Below are 22,745 nucleotides of genomic sequence, written 5' to 3'. Positions count from 1 at the left end.
TGGAAGCATTTGTAAATAATTTCTTTCTCTCCTGAGTCCATTATCAGTTTCTGCAAAACTGTTTCTCAAGAGCTGAAGTAATTCCTAAAAGAAGGTAGAATTTAAGAAATATGATTACCTTTGCAAATTATAAGCACCTTTTTTTTTTTTTTGGCTGCACCCATGGCATATGGAAATTCCCAGGCCAGGGATTAAGTCTTAGCCACAGCTACCTCAGTAACACTGGATCTTAACCTGCTGCTCAGCAGTGGGAATTCCTATATGTACTTCTTAAAATCATCGGATTAATAAAAGAGGTCTCATTTCCTGCCTGCTCACATAATTTCCATCCTTCCTATCCTGAACATATATAACTGTAAAAATATACATAGAAAGCTGAGAGGTAGGGAGAAGACATGTGAACATTTATCAGTACAAAATGTAATTCCCTAAAAGCTACCTTATTAATTAAAGATGCTCTAAGTGGGTTTTTGCTCTTGCTCTTTTTTTTTTTTCCTTTTTTTTTTTAGGGCCACACTTGTAGCACATGGAAGTTCCCAGGCTAGGGATCGAGTTGGAGCTACAGCTGTTGGCCTACACCACAGCCACAGCAATGTGGGATCTGAGCTGCATCTGTGACCTACACTGAAACTTGCAGCAATGCCAGATCCTTAACACTCTGATTGAGGCCAGGGATCCACCTGGCATCCTGATGGATACTAGTTGGGTTCTTAACCTGCTGAGCCACAACGGGAACTCCAATCTTGCTTTAATTCAATGGTTCACTTTATTATTTCATCCTTATCCTCCATAAATCTATTTTGATGGTAATCTATAGATACCAATTTAGAATTCTTTCATACTCTTATTTTACATAATTTCATGTTCTTATGTTACATAGTAATGCCAAAAAGTACAAAAAGAAATGAGTTTATGCTGTGTATCCCTGAGAAATATGTCTAGTCACTTATGATGGAGCATGATAATGTGAGAAAATAGAATGTGTACATGCATGTGTAACTGGATCACCATAGTATACAGTAGAAAAAAAAATTGAATTGGGGAAATAACAGTTAAAAAAATAAAAATAGGAGTTCCCGTCGTGGCGCAGTGGTTAACGAATCCGACTAGGAATCATGAGGTTGCGGGTTCGATCCGTGCCCTTGCTCAGTGGGTTAAGGATCCGGTGTTGCTGTGAGCTGTGGTGTAGACTGGCGGCTACAGCTCCCATTCGACCCCTAGCCTGGGAACTTCCATATGCTGAGGGAGTGGCCCAAGAAATAGCAAAAAGACAAAAAAAAAATAATAATAAAAATAAATGCAAAAACAACCCAACTAAGACTAAAGATAGTGTCAGATTAATAAATGTAAATAAACAATTAAAAAAAAGAAATATCATGAACTTGGCAGAAGATTTAGTGTTTTAGCAAAGAACCTGTATCAGAATAAATTTTCAGTACTGAAACTTTCCAAAAAAAAAAGAAAGAAAAATAAGTTTAAGGAAATAAATATTTCTATAAATGTATGCATATAATACATCAACTATAAGAAGATCATGGTCATATCTTGCATATAAGGCAGGAAAAAGATGCATGTTCTCATTTTCTCTTTGTTTTGGTTCATTTTTTTGGTTTTCTTTTTCTTTTTCTTTTTTTTTGGTCTTTTTGCCATTTCTTGGGCCGCTCCCGCAGCATATGGAGGTTCCCAGGCTAGGGTTCTAATCGGAGCCATAGCCACCAGTCTACGCCAGGGCCACAGCAACGTGGGATCCGAGCCGCGTCTGTGACCTACACCACAGCTCACGGCAACGCCAGATCCCTAACCCACTGAGCAAGGGCAGGGACCAAACCCGAAAGCTCATGGTTCCTAGTCGGATTCGTTAACCACTGCACCACGACGGGAACTCCTCATTTGAATTTTTGCTCTTAGTTACGGTGTTCTCTTTTTGTCACTTTTAGATCTTAGCTTGAAAGGGTCAAATATAAAAAATAGAAGGGATTTCCCTTGGTGGCACAGTGTGATAAGGATCCTGCCTTGTCACAGCAGAGGCTTGGGTCACCGCTGTTGCATAAATTGGATCCCTGGCCCAGGAACTTCCACATGCCCCAGGAGGGGCCAAAAAAATGGTTGATGTGAAATCCTGCCAAAAGCCCTTCATTTTGATCTCTGGTGTTAATTGTGCCTTGCCAAGTGTAAAGCTTATTAACTTATAGGCACCTATTCATCAAAAGAACACATAAAGGAGATCCAGGGCAAGCAGTGTAAATCGTGGTGCTTCCCTTCAATTTTGTTACAGAGCTAGAATCTGGCTAAAATGAATTTAAACAGAATAGGTAAAAAGGAAAAGTTGGAGTTCCCGTCGTGGCTCAGCAAAAATGAATCTGACTAGTATCCATGAGGACGCGGGTTCGATCCCTGGCCTTGCTCAGTGGGTTAGTGATCCGGCATGGCCATGAGCCGTGGTGTGGGTTGCAGACCTGGCTCCGATCTGGTGTTGCTGTTCCTGCGGTATAGGCCAGCGGCTGCAGCTCTGATTCAACTCCTAGCCTGGGAACCTCCATGTGCTGTAGGTGCAGCCCTCAAAAAAAAAAAAGGAAAAGTTGTGGGCTTTTCTTAGCACCAGGTGGCAGTTCTACACTGCTTCCCCATCCTACTGGTTCACAGAATCATTTTAGCCCTCGGGGCCATCATTAGCTCCATGGTGGCAGGGGGAGTCAACCTGGAAGGATGAGTCAAAGTTATCCTGTGAGTCAGACTCAGGTATAGTGAAGATGAAGTTCTCTCTTTCTTCCTGGGCATTAACAACCCCGGGTTTGTCATAGGCATAGCAGGGTACTTAAAAAAACTAAAACTTTTCCTCCCTGTCATTGCTGTCAGTGCCATAAATAGTTCTGACAAAGACAACTGTCAAGCTGCAGTGTTACTTGACTTCACCCCCACCCCCGAGTCCTGGTGACTATTCACAGACCCTCTTAAGATACCCCCAAGAGGGAAACAAATACCCTCCGGTGAAACAGAGAGCTGCATCTGGAATCTCGGCCCAGGTGTCTGGAGCCTCTTAGCCTGATTGTTGTGTCTGGTGCACCGCCTCCGATGTCCCCGCTGTCCCCACTGCAGCCATGGAGCTAATGATGGCACACTCAGGCAACCTTGTGGAGGCGCAGCCTGAAGTTTCCTATCACAGGGAAGAAAAAGCTGGACCCCAGGCTGGAGGTGGGGGGTGGGGATCCTGCCCCTCCAGAGAGTGGTATCTAAAGAGCTGTGGACACCCATACACACACCAAACTCAAACACCCTGGTCGCTGAAGATGGCGAGATGGCCGCCAAGTGGTTAAGGTCCCCGGAAAGGCCTCTGTCTTAAGCATGACAGGCAGAGCTCATGGGGAGATACGGAGGGGGCAGGGGAAGAAGATGGGCCCCGCTGGATTTTTTTCAGGAATTCCTGCAGGACGGAGGCGTATTCGGAAATGTCAGAACAGCCGGAGGGATGTGGGGTGCGGGGTGCTACCCAGGCTTGCAAGGAAGAAGAGGTCGCCAGGCATCAGGGGTCGAGGTGGTGGCGGGGCGCCCAGCAGAGGCATTGGCGTCGGGGACAGCCCCTGAGCTGGTGGACTTGGGTCAGGTGGGTTCCAAGTCGTGGAGCTGGCAGACGGCAGGACTGCAGTGGGGCCAGGGGACCCGAACTCAAGGACCCTGGAGGCTGCAGGAGAGCCCGCGATGGTCCCGACCCTGAATTGCTCTAAACTCCTGCCCCCCGCTATTGTGGCTCCCAGCCTCTCGCATCATCATACCTGGACTAGCTTTGACTTGTCACGCCAGGATTCCGTTGCCTTGTCATCTTAGGAAGTTGCTTAGTCCCTGCAGACCTCCATTTCCTCATCTGTAAAACTGAATTGGAGATATATGTTACTTCCTAGTAGTGTGAGGATTTAATGAATGAATGTAAAGCAATTTTACTCAGTGCCTAGTACATGGTAACTGATTAGTATATTTTAGCTATGGTTATTAGCTCAGAAACTTAAGAACCCATAAAATCCCCAGTCCATAAGGATCCTTGGGGGCATGTGTGCACTCTGGAAAAAAAATGGAATTGAATTACTTTCCAGATCAGTGCTGCCCAATAGAAATATAATGCGGATGGTACCGGTAATTTTTTTTTTTTTTTTTTTGCCACAGGGCGCATCAGGTTGATATGGAATCTCAGTTCCCAGATGCAGGGATTGAACCCAGTGAAAGTTCTGAATCCTAACCACTAGACCACCAGGGAACTCCTATATTTATAATTTTCTAATAGCCACATTAAAAGGGCAAAAAAATTCAGATGAAATTAAATTTAGTTATGTACTTTTATTTAACCCACTACATCCAAAATATTATTTCAACGTGTGGCACCAGTTACATTTCTTTTTCTTTCTTTTTTTTTTTTTTTTTTTTGCTTTTTAGGGTGGCACCTGTGGCATATGGAGGTTCCCAGGCTAGGGGTCTAATCAGAGCTACAGCTGCCGGCCTATGCCACATGCCAGATCTGAACCGCGTCTGCAACCTACATACACCACAGCATATAGCAATGCCAGATCCTTAACCCACTGATGGAGGCCAGGGATTGAACCCGCAACCTCATGCTTCCTAGTTGGATTCATTTCCGCTGCGCCATGATGGGAACTCCACCAGTCACATTTCAATAGCTGCACAGAATTGCCCAGAGAGCGTCACAAGACTGCTGATTTGTAGGCTCTATCCCCAGAGATTCTAATTCAGGCACTCTGTTGGGGCTTTGGAACTGTCATTAGAAAAACTCTCTTGGTGTTGTCAGTAATTGGCCAGGCCTAGAAACCCTTGCAACACAATTGTCCAAATATCACCAGAGGCAGATTCACCAAGGAGGCTCCATTTTCAAGGGTCTCACATCTGCATAAGTCCCTCCCAAAGCCCTGTATCTAATTTCTTACATGTAATTTAATATTCTTTTTTAAAAAGAGAAGGTCCCCTTAAGCTAATGAGACATGCAAACTTTATTCATTATGTGACCTGGATGGGATCCTGTACTGAAAACAGTCCTGCACAGGACATTACTGGCACAATTGATTAAACTGGAGTGAGCACTGCAATAAAGTATTGTATTACTGTTAAATTTCATAAATGTATTAATTTTGCTGAGGTTATTTAAAAGAATATCTTCATTCTTAGTAAATGCAAATTGAAACATTAAAGGATTAAAAGTTAAAAAAAAAAAAGATTAGATCCCCTTGTAAAGGGTTCTCTCCTGATAAAACCTAGATCTGCTTCTGGCTATAAATCATATTGTCCTCAGAAAACTACAGCTACTGAGAAATCCAGCCTTCTGCCTGTTTTGATACAGCTTATAAGAGTGGTTTTTACGGAATTCCTGTCATGGCTCAGCAGAAACAAATCTGACTAGTATCCATGAGGACGCAGGTTCAATCCCTGGCCTTGCTCAGTGGGTTAAGTATCCAGCGTTGCTGTGAGCTGTGATGTATATCGCAGACGCAGCTCAGATCTGGTGTCTCGGTGGCTATGGTGTAGGCCAGTGGCTATAGCTCCAATTTGACCCCTAGCCTGGGAACCTCTGTATGCTGCTACAGAAGCAGCCCTAAAAAGACAAAAAAAAAAAAAGAATGGTCTTTACATTTTTAATGGTAGAAAAAAAAATGAAAGGACGAATAATACTTTATGACAGGTGAAAATTATGTGAATTCAAATTTCAATATCTACACTAAAGTTATTTTGTTCACAGTCATGCTCATTCATTTATAAATTATCTATGCTATATGGCAGAACTGGCAGGCAAACTCAAAATATTTACTATCTGGCCCTTCAGAAAAAGCTTGTCAACCCTGACCTATACCAGCAAATGATTACATCATGGATATAGCAGAAAGTCCATTTGAAAGGGTTACTTTATGTCATATGAAAAGCATGGTAGGGGAACTGTTTAACAGGAACAACTTATTAACACTTCCAATTATAGAAGTGAGAGATTTATTTTATGAAAATCTACAAGTGATTGCATTCAGATGTGAATAGCAAAGACTTTATAGAACCATCACATCTTAATCGACATCATTTAGAGTAAGCTATGCTTGGTCTATAGGTTAGAAGCAATGTAATGTACGACGGAAGGGATGATTCAGGATAGGTTGGTGACCAGGAAAAACTTTCAGAGGTGGAAAAGACTGGAAAAAAATCTCAGAGGGTAGTTGCAAAAAAATGTATGCAATTAATTAACCATTCAGCATAAAATAGGGTGTGCTCTGGGTTATGGAAAGGCATAGTAAAATGTTGCTAAAGTCCTACTTCAAAGTTTAGCTCTGAGGTAGGTTTCAAAACCAGTTAACCCAAGACTGTAAACAAAGCTAAAAACACTTACCAATAATGATTAGACAAATTGAGCAAGAACTGTGACACATCATCAAATTCTGGCAGCAAAGCAGGTCAAAAATATTGATTTAGCTGCCCTTCTTCATAGACAGATGATGGAAACCTCTGTAGGGTACTGAAGGTCACTGAAGATCTGGGCTGGCGGAGGGAAGTCTATCAGAGGACAGCCAATGTAGCAACCTGAGTAGGTGTGAATGCTGACTGGTCAGGTTCAGTCAGACAAGCAGCAGGTAGAAAACTAGACCAAAGGACAAATCAATTGGGAAGATTAGTCTGCGAAATGTTATTAGGTTATCCAGTCAATGATAAAGGCAGAGTTTTTTATTAGTCAGTTGACTTTGACTATGATTGCATTGTACAAAAGAGAACAAGAGAACTTCCTTAACTAACTTGGGGCCCCAGTTCTTTGAAGATCCAAGCATTCTGCTTCTTCAGCTTTTGAAGGAATGTTGGCTTTTGAAGACAATTGCTTCTGTGTCTTTTGGAGGGAGCACAGTCCTCTGTGTTCCAAAGACCACCTGGGAATAATGTTCCGACTGTGGTCCAACCTTTCCATTTTCATGCTAAGAGTCTTGAGAGCTGGAAGATGAGAGGTTTGTTGAGTCGATATGAAGGATGAGTGATTTACCAGGCAGACACATGAAAAAAGAACTTCCCAAGTAAAGCCACATTTTGGAGCATCTGCCATGTGCTAGGTACTTTGTTTTCATTTGTTTGTTTTGGCTGCAGTAAGAGATTTGTTGAGTCAGTCTGACGGATGAGTGATTTATCAGGCAGACATGGAAAAAGAGCTCCCAAAGTAAAGCCACATTTTGGAGCATCTGCCATGTGCCAGGTACTTTGTTTTTGTTTGTCTGCTTTGGCCGTTCCCGCAGGATGCACAAGTTCCTGAGACAGGTATCGAACCTGCACTACAGCAGTGATAACGCTGGGTCTTTAACCATTAAGCTACCAGGGAATTCCCCTGTCATGTGCTAGGTACTTTGTATATGTTTCTTCATTATCTCCCCTCAGTAGAATTATCATTGATTGCACTTAACACTTGAGGAAACAGAGAGGATCGGTTTCATGCTTACAACCATCCAGCCAGTAACTAAGGAGCTGAAATATGAACACAGGTCTGTCTGCCTGGCCCCAAGTCCTTACTCCTTCCTTCATCTTCCTGTTTCCAGCAGGTTCTCCAAGCAGAGAAAGCAACAAGCAGAAAAGCACAGCATCATAAATATGTTTTCTCAGTTTCGAGGACCATGAAGACATTTCTTTATCAGAGTTATACAAACAAAACTTTCATTAATTAATAACTGTCTCTAAGGTGGAAGGTCACATTACTTAACCATAGTCTTTCTTAAAACAAACTGTCAGATTCTAAATCTAGGAAATGTCCAAGATTAAGTCCCTTTGAGAGTTTCTACAGTTTAAATTCCCAACAGGCCATGAAAAGTGTCTCAGATGCTGATGCAAAGTTTGCTGACTGCTGGTTGCCCCAGACAGACAAGCAGGCGTCCTGGACCCTCTTCCCAGTTGTGACTAGTGTCTTTTTCACTGCACTCCAATTAGAAATGAGGCTGTAGTTCTAAGTCTTTCCTTCCCAAGGGGTTTCTTTACTCAGGCCATTACGGTAATGAGTCACAGGATCTTTCGTCCCTTAGGCGATGGTCAGTGGTAAACACACATTTAAGTAATCAGTAGAGGAGTTACTACCAGCTTCTTTAAAAATTGGTGAAAGAACATATGCTGCCATTTAGAAGTCTCTTAGTAAGTTATTTGATCAATTTGTAGACATCTCTTCCCTCTAAAACTGCATCCTCAAATTCGTCAGGACTTGTTTACGTGGTTTTCGGTATTCACAAATCACTTAGAAGAGGCTGTGGGAAGAAACTACTTGCAAGTTATCCTGTCTTAAAGCATCTTGTCTACCCTAAATTTAGTAAATTTTTTGTAAACCTAAGGCTAATCTCAGATTAAACAAAACAAATGGTAGCTAAATAGATGGCCTCTTTAAATTTGTTTGCTTTACCACAGATGACCTCACCAAGACTATCTTAATTTGCAGTTCAGAGAGCTCTCTTCCCATCTTAGAAGCAAAGGCAAAAAGAAGACCAAGCAGCAACTTAAACAGACATTTTGTAATTATAGGATTTTGGGTTTGGAATCACTTCACTTAATCTTTGCATGACCCAGAATTCAACCCAGAAGATTAAAAGAAAAGCATTTTCAATTCCATTCATGAAAATGAGGACTTGGCTAGAGTTAAGAAAGCTGAGAAAACTATGTATATAGAAGCTGTTAGTCAAAACATAATCCTCATTCCAATGCAAAGTGAAAAAAATTTTAGTCATACATTATTTCCATTATAATAGGTAATACTTCTGCTTATAGATTTGTAAAAGAGGACATAGGGAGTTCCCGTCGTGGCGCAGTGGTTAACGAATCCGACTAGGAACCATGAGGTTGCGGGTTCAATCCCTGGCCTTGCTCAGTGGGTTAACGATCCGGCGTTGCCCTGAGCTGTGGTGTAGGTTGCAGACGCGGCTCGGATCCCGCGTTGCTGTGGCTCTGGCGTAGGCCGGTGGCTACAGCTCCAATTTGACCCCTAGCCTGGGAACCTCCATATGCCGCGGGAGCGGCCCAAAGAAATAGCAAAAAGACAAAAAAAAAAAAAAAAAAAGAGGACATAATATCCTGAAGGTGAATCGCTCCATGAGGGAGAAGTGTATTAAGATTCCACTTCTGGAGCAACCCCAGAAGCTTATCAGATCTAAATAAAAGATTGATGGTGATTCTGAGTTTAAAATTTAATGTCCAGGCTAGCTACTAAATTTTACATTACAAGAATGTTGACGGTACTGTAAATCAATAAAATCAATTATGCTCTCTTATGGGATGGATTTTATAAGAAAAAATTATTTACGTATTATTTTGGTTTTTTTCAGGGGGCATTCTTTATTTCACTCACTGTCATGATTTCACTCATTGTCAAGATTTTCGCTTTGATGAATATAATGGATAATGTGTAATATATAGTACAAAAGTCCTATTCTGCTAAAAATGCCCATTTTCCCTATAAGTTCCTAATAGACATAGCCATCTCTACCTCTGAACCATCGTGCCTGAGCTATGTAAGGAAAAACTATGGTGACTGTAAATGGCTGTACATGTGGGTGAATTACTTAATATCTTTGCCATCAGTTTCCTTTTTATCAAAAGAGAAGTTGGGGAAGATGATGACAGTCCTTCTACCTGGAATATTTTTATGGTTCAGATGGGAGGATATAGCATAGAATAAAGAAGAGACCTCTATTCAGGGTCTCACGAGGCCTGGTGATAGTCATGGCTCAGCCACAAATATTTAAGGAATTTCCAGTTTTTTCATAATCCTATACTAAATATTCTTGCTCATGAATCTTTTTTTTTTTTTGGAATAAATTCCCAAAGATCAAAAGTACTCACTTTTAAGACTCAACAGAACGAAACCACCAAATTAAGAGATATGTATTTTCCCCACTTTATTTCAAATCTCCCCCAAATAGTTATTCTAATGAAAATAACTCAAGTACATGAGTTTTGAAAATGAATTAACAAAAGATTATAGTTACACACATATGTATATAATTTTTTTTTCCTTTTGTTTCTCTCTTTCTGACACACTCAGTTCCCTGGAATAATTAAAATTATCTCACCCTATTTATGAGAGCTTTTTTTTTTTTTGGTAGCAGCTTTGCAATGTAGTATACTGGATTTGCATATACAATGTGATAACCTGATATACCCAATTTAAGGAAGCAATTCCCAACTTTTAATTATATTTAAACTGATCTTCTTAGAAAAAAGGGCTTCAAGACAGTTGCCTTGTGCTATAAAGAAAAAAATCAAAATAACCCTAACTATGAGGCTTCTTTGTAAATACTGGTAAGTGTCTGTTTATCCAACACCTTAGTTACTATGTTAGTCCTTTCCCAAAACCAGGTTACCAATTCACAGGGGCTTTACCTTTGGCTAAACCCATCTCTCAAGTGAGTTAAAGGCTTGCGTAAGAAGGTAAATGACCTTTTGTGGGTTTCAAATGGGCTGTGAGGTTAAGACATGTAAAATGCCACTCAAAGGTAAGAGCTGGCAGAGTTTTCTTCTGGCTCTGTCATTAATGTTCTCACTGATTTTCCTTCTTCAAACTCCAGGAGGGAGAAAACTATCGTGCTAAATAATGATAATGTGAATATTGTAACAACATATGCCTCAAATTGTGTTTTCATACAATTATAAGATCAAGATTGTTAATCATTTAGGCTGATTAGACACTTAGTTACATTTATAATCGAGAAATAAAAGATGCCAGTGTGAGAAAATCTCAAATATTATCATAAGGAATAATTCAAAGTAAATTTCACAATAAATTATAAGGACTTATAATTAGTTTTTTTGTTTTGTTTTGTTTTGTTTGTCTTTTTGCCTTTTCTAGGGCTGCTCCCAGAGCATATGGAGGTTCCCAGGCTAGGGGTCAAATAGGAGCTGTAGCTGCCAGCCTCCGCCACAGCCACAGCAATGCGGGATCCGAGCAGTGTCTGTGACCTATACCACAGGTCATGACAACGCCGGATCCTTAACCCACAGAGCAAGGCCAGGGATTGAACCTGCAACCTCATGGTTCCTAGTCGGATACGTTAACCACTGTGCCATGATGGGAACTCCAGGACTTATAATTAGTTTTTAACTCAAAATTAGAATCTGAGAAAGACAAATTTCCAGGATAATGGTGAAATACTTCATTGTTTTGTTTTCTTAACATATGAGTAGGAATATTTTAATCATGGAGGAGAAATCCTGTTTCCTATTCCTAAATATATTGATGTGCATTGATTAACTAGGAAGGATAATTTAAAGAGTGTTAGTCATGTGTATTCAAGATAAAGCTATAAAAAGAATAAACAATTATATTTGAGATCTGAAACCAAGAATTTACTCAGAAAAGCTTAGAGTTTCATCACCCAACATGATTTTTTGTTTTAAAATGCTTCTAGGATCAAATTTAAGCTTATTTTTTCTTTTTCTAGGTTACTTACATCATTTCCCCTCTATAAATTTCCATATTTGGAAAAACACAAAATATATGGCACCTATTTTTTAAATGTTTATAGAATTTTTTAAAATTGCAAAAGATACAAACACCTGTGTGAAAGTCAAACATTATTGATATGTGTAAAGAAAAAGTTATTAATCTTCCCTTCACCCCACCCAATTCCATCCCCTCAGAAGCCCTACGTTAACATTTTAGTATATATTCTCCACACTAAACAAATATGTACATATGCATTTATTCAAACACAAGTGCATAATTATAAAGGCTCTGTTTTATAAAATCAGAATCAAATCATTCACATCATCCTACATACTAATCAGGACTATTTTGGTTGCAAGTAACAGAAATAGATAGCAGTTTAAATAGAAAGGGGGATTTATTGGTTCACAAACCTGGGAAGGCTTCAAGCATAGCTGGATCTAGGGACTTACATCAGCACCTGGTTTTGATTGTCGTGGCTCTGTTCTTCTTGATGTCAGTCTGTTTTGGGGCAAGTCTCCCCTGTGGTGACAAGAGGGCTCCTACAGCTCCAGGCTTACATCTTCACAGCTCCAAACCTAGGAAAAAAAAAATGTTTCTCTTTCAATAGAATCAGCCAAAGTTCTGAGATTTTGTGCTCACTACCTTTTATTGGGGCCATCAAATCAATCCCTGTAGCCAGAGGAATGTTCTGATTGTGATCATTAAGGCATGTGTCATGGGCACATGTGGAGTAAGAATAGGTTCCCTGTCTTAGTCTGGGCTGCCATCTCTAAAATATACTAGACTGAGTGGCTTAAACAACAAACATTTACCTTTCACAATTCTGGAGGCTGGAAATTCAAGATCAAGGTCTGGATTTGATCTGGTGTCTGATGAGGATTCTCTTACTGGTTTGCAGACTCTGAGAGAGAGAAACAAGACAGAGTCACAGAGACAGAGAAAGAGACCGAGATGAATGAGGAGAAAGAGGGAGAATAGGAGGAGATAGAGAGCTCTCAATGTCTCTTCTTATAAGGGCATCCATGAGGCTCTGCCCTTATGAACTAATACTGAAAGGCCCCTTGGAGTTCCCGTGATGGCGCAGTGGTTAACAAATCCAACTAGGAACCGTGAGGTTGAGGGTTCAATCCCTGGCCTTGCTCAGTGGGTTAAGGATCCAGTGTTGCTGTGAGCTGTGGTGTAGGTTGCAGATGAGGCTGGGATCTGGTGTTGCTGTAGCTCCGGCATAGGACAGCAGCTACGGCTCTGATTAGACCTAGCCGGGGAACCTCCACATGCCAAGAGTGTGGCCCTAGAAAAAGACGAAAAGACCAAAAAAAAAAAAAAAAAAGGCCCCACCTTCTAAGAAATAGCATCACATTGACAGTTAGGACTTCAACATATAAATTTCATGAGGTAGAAGACATGGGCATAAACATCCAGTATAACACTCCCTAAAGGGAAACCCAGATTTACCAGCAAGGTTAATGAATCCTAGGTTAGCAAAAACAACACATTGCCTATTATATCCTATATCTCTCTTTCTTCACTTAATAGTGCCTTATGAATATCCCTCCATGTAAAGTAACCAATATAAATGTAGTGTCAGTAATGGAGGAAAACCCCTCATTTTTATAAATTTCTATAGAGAATAGCATTTCATTACTGCTGGATGTTCAGCTCTCTCTGCTCCCCCCAGTTCCCATCGAGTTTTTTATTAGAAGCACTGCTGCAAGAAGCATCTTTATATTGTCTAGTTCGTTTATTTCTGCAATACGGATTTCTCAAAGCAGATTACAAGTTCTAAAGATGAACATATTTAATGATTTAATATTTGTTACCTGATATTGAAGGACAAAGGGAAGGAAAAGTGCTTCCCAAACTGTGAAGGCATCTGGAGACTGAAAAATGAGCAGGTAGCTCCATCTGATCAATGGATCAGTTTATTACAGCATGGGAGGGGGATCCCATGGACAAAGATCCAGCATTTGCAGCTACCGAGGGGCCACTGGGACAACTTTATAGTTAACTTTGGATATAGGGGTAGGTGCTTGGAAACAGGACATGCACTCCTAAATCAAGATTTATGAATGGGTAACTTGTCTCATGGGCCATGGAAATAGTCAGTGAAGGTCTTCATCATTGTTTAGAGACTAACAGAGCACAGAGGCCACCTGGTGTCCTAATGATTATGAAACAATATCTGTTAACTACAAAGCCCTTGTCAATGAAGAAGTGATTTACTATACAGTATGCTCCTAAGTACCTTCAGTGTAGGGGCAGGAAGAATTGAATGGGCCCAAGATGACTTTGGTTATGCTAACCATACGGCTGATTATATTTCAAAATCTGCAGTTTGCACTCCAATCACCAACAGGGGTTGGTTTCCTCACATCCTTGATAATATTATTGTGTATGTTATCATAACCTTCAGTTTTTGCCAATCTCAAGGGCAAAAGATGACATCGCACTCATAAAAAGAATGACAAATCTGCGTACATAAGGAACACTTTAAATCTACATGTCAATAAAAAGACAACTTAAAAATTTGAAAACCTGGGTGTACCCTGTTGTCTCAATGGGTTAAGGATCTGGTATTGTCAGTGCTGTGGTTCAGGTTCAGTCCCTGGCCCTAGAACTTCTGCGTGTCATGGGCACAGCCACAAAACAATTTTGAAAACCAGAATCAGACCAGAAGAGAATATTTGCTGCAGATATGACAAATGAAGGTTTAAGTCTCTACCAGGATTGAACCAGCACAAGAACATCGACCCGAGCCACAGCTGTGACAACACCAGGTCCTTAACCTCACATTGGTAACTCCTAATTTGAGTTTTCTTAACAGTTTAATAGCAATTTAATTTGTTCATATTTTAATTGGCAACTTACCTTTCCTCTTCTGCAGTTAACCTCTTCATGTCCTTGGCTTAATATTTAATTTTGATTGCTGAAACTTTATAAGTTATTTATATTTTAGGAATGGTTTCTAAATTTTATCAATTCCTTTTCTAGGGACATATATCTGTTCTAACATAAGATTATATATTTTTAATTATTTCATAAGATTAAATCATCTTGCATGTGACCACAGAGCATTATTCTCAATCCACTTTTAGATTCAGTTTCTAGTTATTTTATTTTGAATCTCCCTACTTAGAGATATATTGTTTTTCTTTGTTTATACGTTTTATTTTTAAGCTTTGTTCTACATATACACATGTATAAAAATTTCTAAATATAATCATAATTTTTACATTTTTTTGTTCCTTTTTTTGCTTTGCTATTTCCAATCTTTTTCTCCTCATCACCACATCATTTTTTCTCCGTCCTCCCTTTAACCTCCATGCCCAGAGATCCCAGGTTCAAAATAAGTTGTGAATGCTTCCATATTTTTATTCAAGCTGATATAGTCTTATAGTGCAGATGTGTATACATGTATATGTTTTTAGATTTATCCTCTTAGGGATTTTTCTTTGGGGGAGGGGTAGTGGAGCAAGGAGGGGGTGGGAGTAGAGAAGGCTCTGTGAAACTACAGATTTTCTTTTCATAGTTCTAGAGTTTCACACAAACACACATAAAATCCAAAAAGCAGAAAGCTCTCAGGCAAAAATACTAAATATACTAGGAAATATGGCACCATGAGAAAGATCCAGCAGAAAGAGTAAATGTCAGTAAAGTACTCCAAAGTCCCCATAGCGGATATACCAGCCACAAAATATGAAATATCGACATTCAACAATTTCAGATAAATGCATCAAACATGAAAACACGGGCTGTCAGAGTTCCTGTTGCAGTGCAGCAGAAATGAATCTGACTAACATCCATGAGGTTGTGGGTTCGATCCCTGGCCTCACTAGGTGGGTCGGGGATCTGGTGTTTCCGTGACCTGTGGTGTGGGTCACAGACTCAGCTCCAATCCTGCCATTGCTGTAGCTGTGGGCATAGGCCACCAGCTGTAGCTCCGATTTTACCACTAGCCCGGGAACATCCATGTGACCTGGGTGTGGCCCTAAAAAAAGCAAACAAAAAACAGAAAAAAACAGGGCAGTCAATAAGAAATCATTTTAAACTGTCAAACAGACTTAAACACCATTTAAAACAAGAATGAAAAATATAATAACAAAATTAAAACTCAATGGAAGATTTCCATTTTTGACAATATGGTTCCCAAGACATTTTGGACCACTCTCCCACTGCAAATAACAACAAATATGGTTAAATTAGAAAAAAAAAGTTTTAGAGGCATCAAAGAGCGATATATATATATATAGTAAGACGTAATCAGGCCAAAATCGAAATACAAATGGAAAGACAGAAAAATAAGCATAGTTATGAAGCTAGTACTTATTTATTCAAAATAATTTCTAAATGTACTCTTATTTTCAGTGGGGACATTGCCTCATCACCTCATGACCCCACTGTGAACAAGGCTTCAACCCTGAAAAGCTGTCCTGGTTGCCCTGGGGATACTCAATAGGTGGGCTTGTCTGGGTAGAGGCCAATAGGGCGGGCACTTTCCTGGGCATCTTGGAAATAGATCTGTCTCTTGAAAGTCTAGACCACAGACACCCAACCCTGCTGGACCAGTACAATGATAGGCCTGCAAACCCTGAGCTAACAGTATCAAAGTAGGACAGGGTTGGGGTAAGGAGAGAACACAATAATTGGAAAGGATAAGCTAGCCTGTCATTCTTCCTACCTGCTTTCCCCACAACAAAGAGGGCAGTGGCGTTGTCATGCTGCTTCCCCTCAGTTCCAGGAGAAGCCAGGCTGCAGAGCTAAGTTCGGACCTGCAGTCCTCTCCACACAGTCACTACGTGACTATTCCCTGCCACAGCCTTCTTGCCTGCTCTGCAGTAGATGCATTGGATTAAATTCAATGATGCACATGACCTGCTCTAATATCTCTTATTGCTCAGAGCTCTGATAACACTTATTGCTGGGACTCCTGCCTCAGAGATCTTCTGGCTTCGAGTTATAGAAAGTCCAGATCAGATGGGCTTAGACAATCAAAGGGGATGTTCCCACTAAAAGTTCTAGATAAGGTTCTCGGTCTAAGCTCTAAAAATTGATTCCAATTGATTTAGAAAATAACACATTTGTTTTTTGTTGGTTTGTTTATTTGTTTTGGCTACGCCCAAAGCATGTGGAAGTTCCTGGATCAAACCTGTACCACAGCTGCAACCTGAGCCCCATCAGTGACAATGGCAGATTCTTAATCCACTGAGTCACCAGGGACTTCCTTCTGGTTTTGTTTTGGATTTTGTTTGTTTGCTTGTCTTCTGCAAATTTGTTGATATGAAAGAATATTGGGTAGCTCAAAGGCTAGGTAGAAAAATCCACAGCCCAAATTAGACCACAGAATCATTTTGGTAAAGACAGAGCTCTGCATCTGACCCTGAAGGCAGGATACTAAATGCTACTCCTAAAACTGTTGCCACGGCACACTGCTGCCATCACCACAGCTGCTGCTAACAAAGTGAGTTTTTCACTAGCCTGGAATTCATGGTACCATGCTGGTCAGTTTGATGGCTGAGCATAAGGAAAAGCCTGAGCCCTAGCCATGAAGCTACCTGAGACTGAGACTGTGAATACCTGGCCCTGGGTATTTCTTTCTACCCTGGGAGGCATCTCCATCTCCCACTGATATGTATGTGGTGGGATATCCCCAGACATGGCAAGATGTTGAGAAGCAGGTCCAGGCCTCGCATCCACATACCACATTCATTCAGAAGGAAGGAGAGCTTCTACATCCCAGAAGTTCCGTGAAAGTCCCAAGCTATCTGCTGACTGGGTTGCCATATTCAGTCCCCATGGGCATAGCAATTCTGTGAATTGCCAGAAATCCCTTCATTTGCGCCCAGAGGGCAGTATATATACTAATTACCTTTCCAAATAGATTATAGGATGCATGAAAATAAGGATTATGTTTATAATCTTAGCTATATAATATATATGATATATTTAATACATGATAGACACTCAGTAAATCATAGTAAATTAAAGATTAGTTCTCCATTGTTTCACTGTCAATGATCAATTAATAAGACCAGTAAAATAAAGCTGAGTCAAATAATTAAATGATTAGACTTTTCACCAGTTACTTAAGTTTTTCACAGAAACTTATTAGATTTATTCACCAAATGAGAATAAAACATGTTTCTTTAAAGTATTGAAGCTCTACATTTTATTTATTTATTCTTTCTTTTTAGGGCCTCACCCAAAGCATATGGAAGTTCCCAGGCTAGGGGCCTACACCACAGCCAGAGCAACACAGGATCTGAGTCTGCAAACTACACCGCAGCTTGCGGCAGCACCAGATCCTTAACCCACTGAGCAAAGCCAGGGATCAAACCCCTATCCTCATGGATAATAGTTAGGCTCTTAACCTACTGAGCCACAACAGGAACTCCATGAGAATAAAACATTTATCTTTCAGGTACTATAGGGATTCCTTTTAAATAGTTTTGGACCTCTTGGGGAAAAGGCTTCATCTGAATGTAAGAATTATCTTCCTTTGAGTGCTAAAATTGTTAACAAAAGTCCTATTTATGAGGTATGTATTTATTGTGTTGCCTCTGTGATTATGTTTTTAGTTAATTTTGTTACCCCTTTCTTTTTCTGACCCCAGTCTACAGTGCAATTAATACAGTTGGTTATTAGGAGAGACACATTTCTTCAAAAATGTGCCTTGCCTAGTTTAGTGCTAAAACTAATCCCCTTTGGGTGAAATGATATGATAATATACATTATAATTACTATTCTTACTCAATTAACTATTCAGTAATTCTCACTGCAAGAAAGAACTTTGGAGACCAATCTTGTCTAATTCTCTCATTATTTGCAGATGAGCACTGTAGAGAAATTGTTTGGGGTTTTTTTAAACATCCATTGAGAGTTAAATAAGTAACTGGCTTAAATAATTAACTTGGATATTTGGCAAAAGCAAAGTTTTACAAAGTGAGCATCCATCTGCATAAGTAGTTTAGCATCAATTATTTATTTATTTATTTATTTATTTTGTCTTTTTTTAGCTATTTCTTGGGCCGCTCCCGTGGCATATGGAGGTTCCCAGGCTAGGGGTCCAATTGGAGCTGCAGCCATCGGCCTACGCCAGAGCCACAGCAACGCGGGATCTGAGCCTCATCTGCAACCTACACCACAGCTCACGGCAACGCTGAATCCTTAACCCACTGAGCAGGGCCAGGGACCGAACCCGCAACCTCATGGTTCCTAGTCGGATTCGTTAACCACTGTGCCACGACGGGAACTCCAGCATCAATTTTTTAAAAAAGTGTTTAAAGACTCCCCTCAAACTTCCAGGGATCTAAGTGAGGAAAGCAGTGTCATGCCTCCAATATTAAGCAACAGTAGCTAGGAATTTGGACCTGCCAAATACTGGTGTGGTACAATGCCCTAATGGCCCCGATCCTTCCTGCTCCTTAAGGCCACCCTCTTTGCTGTGTGACTTTGCACTGATTCTCCCTAAAGTTGTGTCCTTTAATTTTGGGTTTGGCCAACAGAACTAGACAGTTGAAAGTGTGAAGGTCCAAGCTGAGGCCTCAGAAGCCTCTACATTCATCCCTTAGGTCCCTGAGCTATAGAAGTATCTTGTCATGTGCCTCTGAGATTTTTATGGATGTTTGTTTCATAGAAATATCTAATCAATACACCCAGCTTATTTATTAATTATTTGTATCAGTTCTTCTGGGAATGAACATGATTTGTTTAGGACATCAAAATTGCTCAAAATTAGGACTCCAGTTTCTGAGAACCAAGACTTTCTACAGCCAGTTCATCGATTTGTGGTTCATCTCCCTACAATGGAGTAAAGTGGAAGTTCTTAAACTTTTTTTGCTCCAGAAGTCCATTATGCTTCTGAAAAAACTGTGGAGAACCCAAAGAACTATTTTTGGTGGGTTATTAAAACTGAGGCATTTAAAAATACTTATTTATGAATTAATTTAAAAATAGCCATAATAAACCCATTACATATTAATATAAATGATACCTTTTTATGAAAAATAATTGTATGTTCCAGAAAAGAAAAAAAAGATTTTTACAAATCCCTTTAATGTCTGGCTCAATAGAAGACAACTAGATTCATGTATTTGCTTCTGACTTTCATTTGTTGTCATATATCATTTTGCTTGAAATATACAAAGGAAATCTGGCCTAATACAGATATGAAGCTGGAAAATGGAAGAGTATGTTAATAGCCTTTTCAGATAATTGAAGATATTCTTTTGTGCTACTTACACCACAGCTTAACACAAGTGGTTGTTTCTTACAGGTGGGTTGAGGTATGGAGGGTGAAACTATATTGATGAACATTTTGCACTCTGTTACATTTATTTATTTATTTTTCTTTTTATATTTTTGTCTTTTTAGGGCCCCACCCTCGGCATATGGAAGTTCCCAGGCTAGGAGTCAAATCAGAGCTGCAGCTGCTGGCCTACACCACAGAAACAGCAACACAGGATCCGAGCCTCGTCTTTGACCTACACCTCAGGGCCAGATCCTTTAACCCACTGAGCAAGGCCAGGGATCGAACCTGTGTCCTCATAGATACTAGTTGGATTCCTTACTATTGAGCCACAATGGGAACTCCTGTTACACTTAAATTCATTGATCTATCCTGCATTTAATCTGTATCTTTTGTGCATGCATGATTTTGACCACACGAGTTGCCTAAAAGGGTCTTGGGAATCTCCAAGGAGTCTTCAGACCACACTTCGAGTAAAATATCAGACAAGCTCACTGTCCACCCTACTTCTCTGAGCAGCCATCTCTTTGCAAACATGGTTCTTCCCACAAAAGAGAGCTAAAATAACATTATCCACAATCTCATTTATTACACTAAAAAGAGTTGTATTTTCCTGATCCTTGAAATTTATATAAAGGAAACTAAGGAGCAAAATGGATTGTATGGAAAACATGACAATTTTTTTTGGCCACACACATGGCATGAAGAAATTCCTGGGCCAGAGTCTAAACCCACGCCACAGCTGTAACCAGAGTCACAGCAGTAATAAGGCTGGACCCTAACCCGCTGAGCCATGAGGGAGCTCCTTTTTAAAAAAATGACTCTTTTTTGTATCACTCTTAACCAATGTGTGCCAGGCACGGAACTGAAGCCAGATAAAGAAGATGGTCATAGTCCTTTCTCATGATGCAATTAGGCTTAGCAGTGAGGATGACTGACAAGCAAGTAAACCAAACAAACAGAGGATAATTTTAGGATATGATTGGTGTTTTAAAGAATATGAGGCTCCCCATAAAACCCAACCCTGGGGAACTATATTCAATGTCTTATAATGAACTATAATGGAAAAGAAAATAACAGGGTATTTCCCGTTGTGGCTTAGTCGAAACAAATCTGACCAGTATACATGAGGACACAGGTTCAATCCCTAGCCTCACTCAGTGGGTTAAGGATCTGACGTGGTCTTTAAGGATTGCTGTGAGCTATGGTGTAGGTCACAGACACAGCTCAGATCTGGCGTGGCTGTGTCTGTGGTGTAGGCTGGCAGCTACAGCTCTGATTTGACCCCTAGCCTGGGAACCTCCATATGCTGCAGGTGCAGCCCTCAAAGAAAGAAAGAAAGAAAGAAAGAAAGAAAGAAAGAAAGAAAGAAAGAAAGAAAGAAAGAAAGAAAGAAAGAAAGAAAGAAGAAAGAAAGAAAGAAAGAAAGAAAGAAAGAAAGAAAGAAAGAAAGAAAGAAGAAAAAAAACACAAACAAACAAGAAAACAACCCCAATATTGCCTCAGAAGCAAGAGGCAACATGTTGTATTAACCTTCAAACCTGTGGAAATCTAAGAACCATAAGGAACTCTGGGCTGAGAGAATGAGTGGCTGTGACCTGCTGTAGGCAAATGATAGACCAAGCAGAGGAGGTCCCTGTTGGATCATGATGGGTCAGAGTTTTCCCTCCCTGACCACTGTCCCTGGCATGGTGCCACCTTGTGACAAAGTATAGCAGCTCGACAGAGGTTGCAGAATAACATGAGGGCGGTGAGGGAGCCTAGCTACAGTAGGAACAGATAACAACCGGGCAACATGTACTGGCCCTTCCATAGCCTGAAGGTGAGGGGATTACTTGCCTAGGAGAAATGATCTGGGTAAAGGGCAGGACAGTGGCAGGGGCTCCCTGAGGGCATCTGTATATAGGCATGGGGATGGGTGAGGGATAGGAAAGCCCAAGCTGTGATCAGATATTTCTTGGTTTCCTTCAAAGGGTACCGGGTGTATCAAAAACTCAAATCCCAAGTTTTCATTCTGTCCCAGAGTGTTAGCTTCTTGTCACCCTATCAAGTGCTAACTGCCTCCTGCAGCAGCAGACAAATAAATCGAACCAATAACAAGCTGTTTTTCATGAATAAGAAAGCCTTGAGAACAGGAGCCTAGTCTATCTTGATCTTGATCTAACTTCTGCCTAGAAAATGCCGGGCCTTAGGTAGGTGCTTGATAAAATGGGTTGAGTTCACACACACACAACACACACACACACACACAGTGGTGAAAGAAATCATACACATTTTTCATGGTAAAAGGTCCAACTAGAATTCATCTATCTCAAGATAACCAGCATAAATGTAGCTTTGTTCAGTGTTCAGTGCCAAGTTTTGCTCACAAAGAATTGTTTTCCCTCATCTGGACTATAGTGGGTAATAATGTTCATTGAGCAACATGTGCCAGACACTGAATTATCTTATTTAAAACCCATGACAACCATCTGACTTAGGTACTTTCTTATCTTTATCTGAAAGAAGAGAAAATTGAAGCTTAAAGAGATGGAGTAACTTTTAAGTGATGGTTGGGTCTGAGTTTTTAGTCCCACCTGACCCCAGAGCTCTTGGATGAACCTTTGAAATTCTTGTCTATTTTACAAAATAAAATGTATCCATATTGTACCTGAAACAATGATTACTCTTCCAAATATTATTTTTTCTTTTCTAGACTAGTCATTAGTGTTCATACACTTAAGCAGGTTTTTTAAGGAACTGAAAACTTTTCTGTAAGCATTTAAAATGTAAGGTTTACAGGACACCTTACCAGTGAGCAGCAGAGAAAGAATAGACATGAACTCTTCCAAGTCAGAGGCCATCCTTTGCACTGTGAGTCCATGTTCGTTTTCATTTTAGTTTCCAGCTTCAAATTTCCCTTTTTCCTCTCTATTTTTCCTCTTTTTATTAATGGTTTAATTACTTTTTTGTGACCATAAAACAGTGTCTGGGTATTGTGACAATTTTGCTGCTGTCAACATTCTTTGAGTTCCCTAGAAATTACCGCCTGAAGCAAATTTGACTTTCTGAAGCTTTACTGGAAGA

This window comes from Phacochoerus africanus, chromosome 1 (assembly GCF_016906955.1).
Source record: "Phacochoerus africanus isolate WHEZ1 chromosome 1, ROS_Pafr_v1, whole genome shotgun sequence".
Taxonomy (NCBI): domain Eukaryota; kingdom Metazoa; phylum Chordata; class Mammalia; order Artiodactyla; family Suidae; genus Phacochoerus; species Phacochoerus africanus.
The sequence above is the reverse complement of the archived record's forward strand: the minus strand, read 5'-3'. Positions refer to the sequence as shown.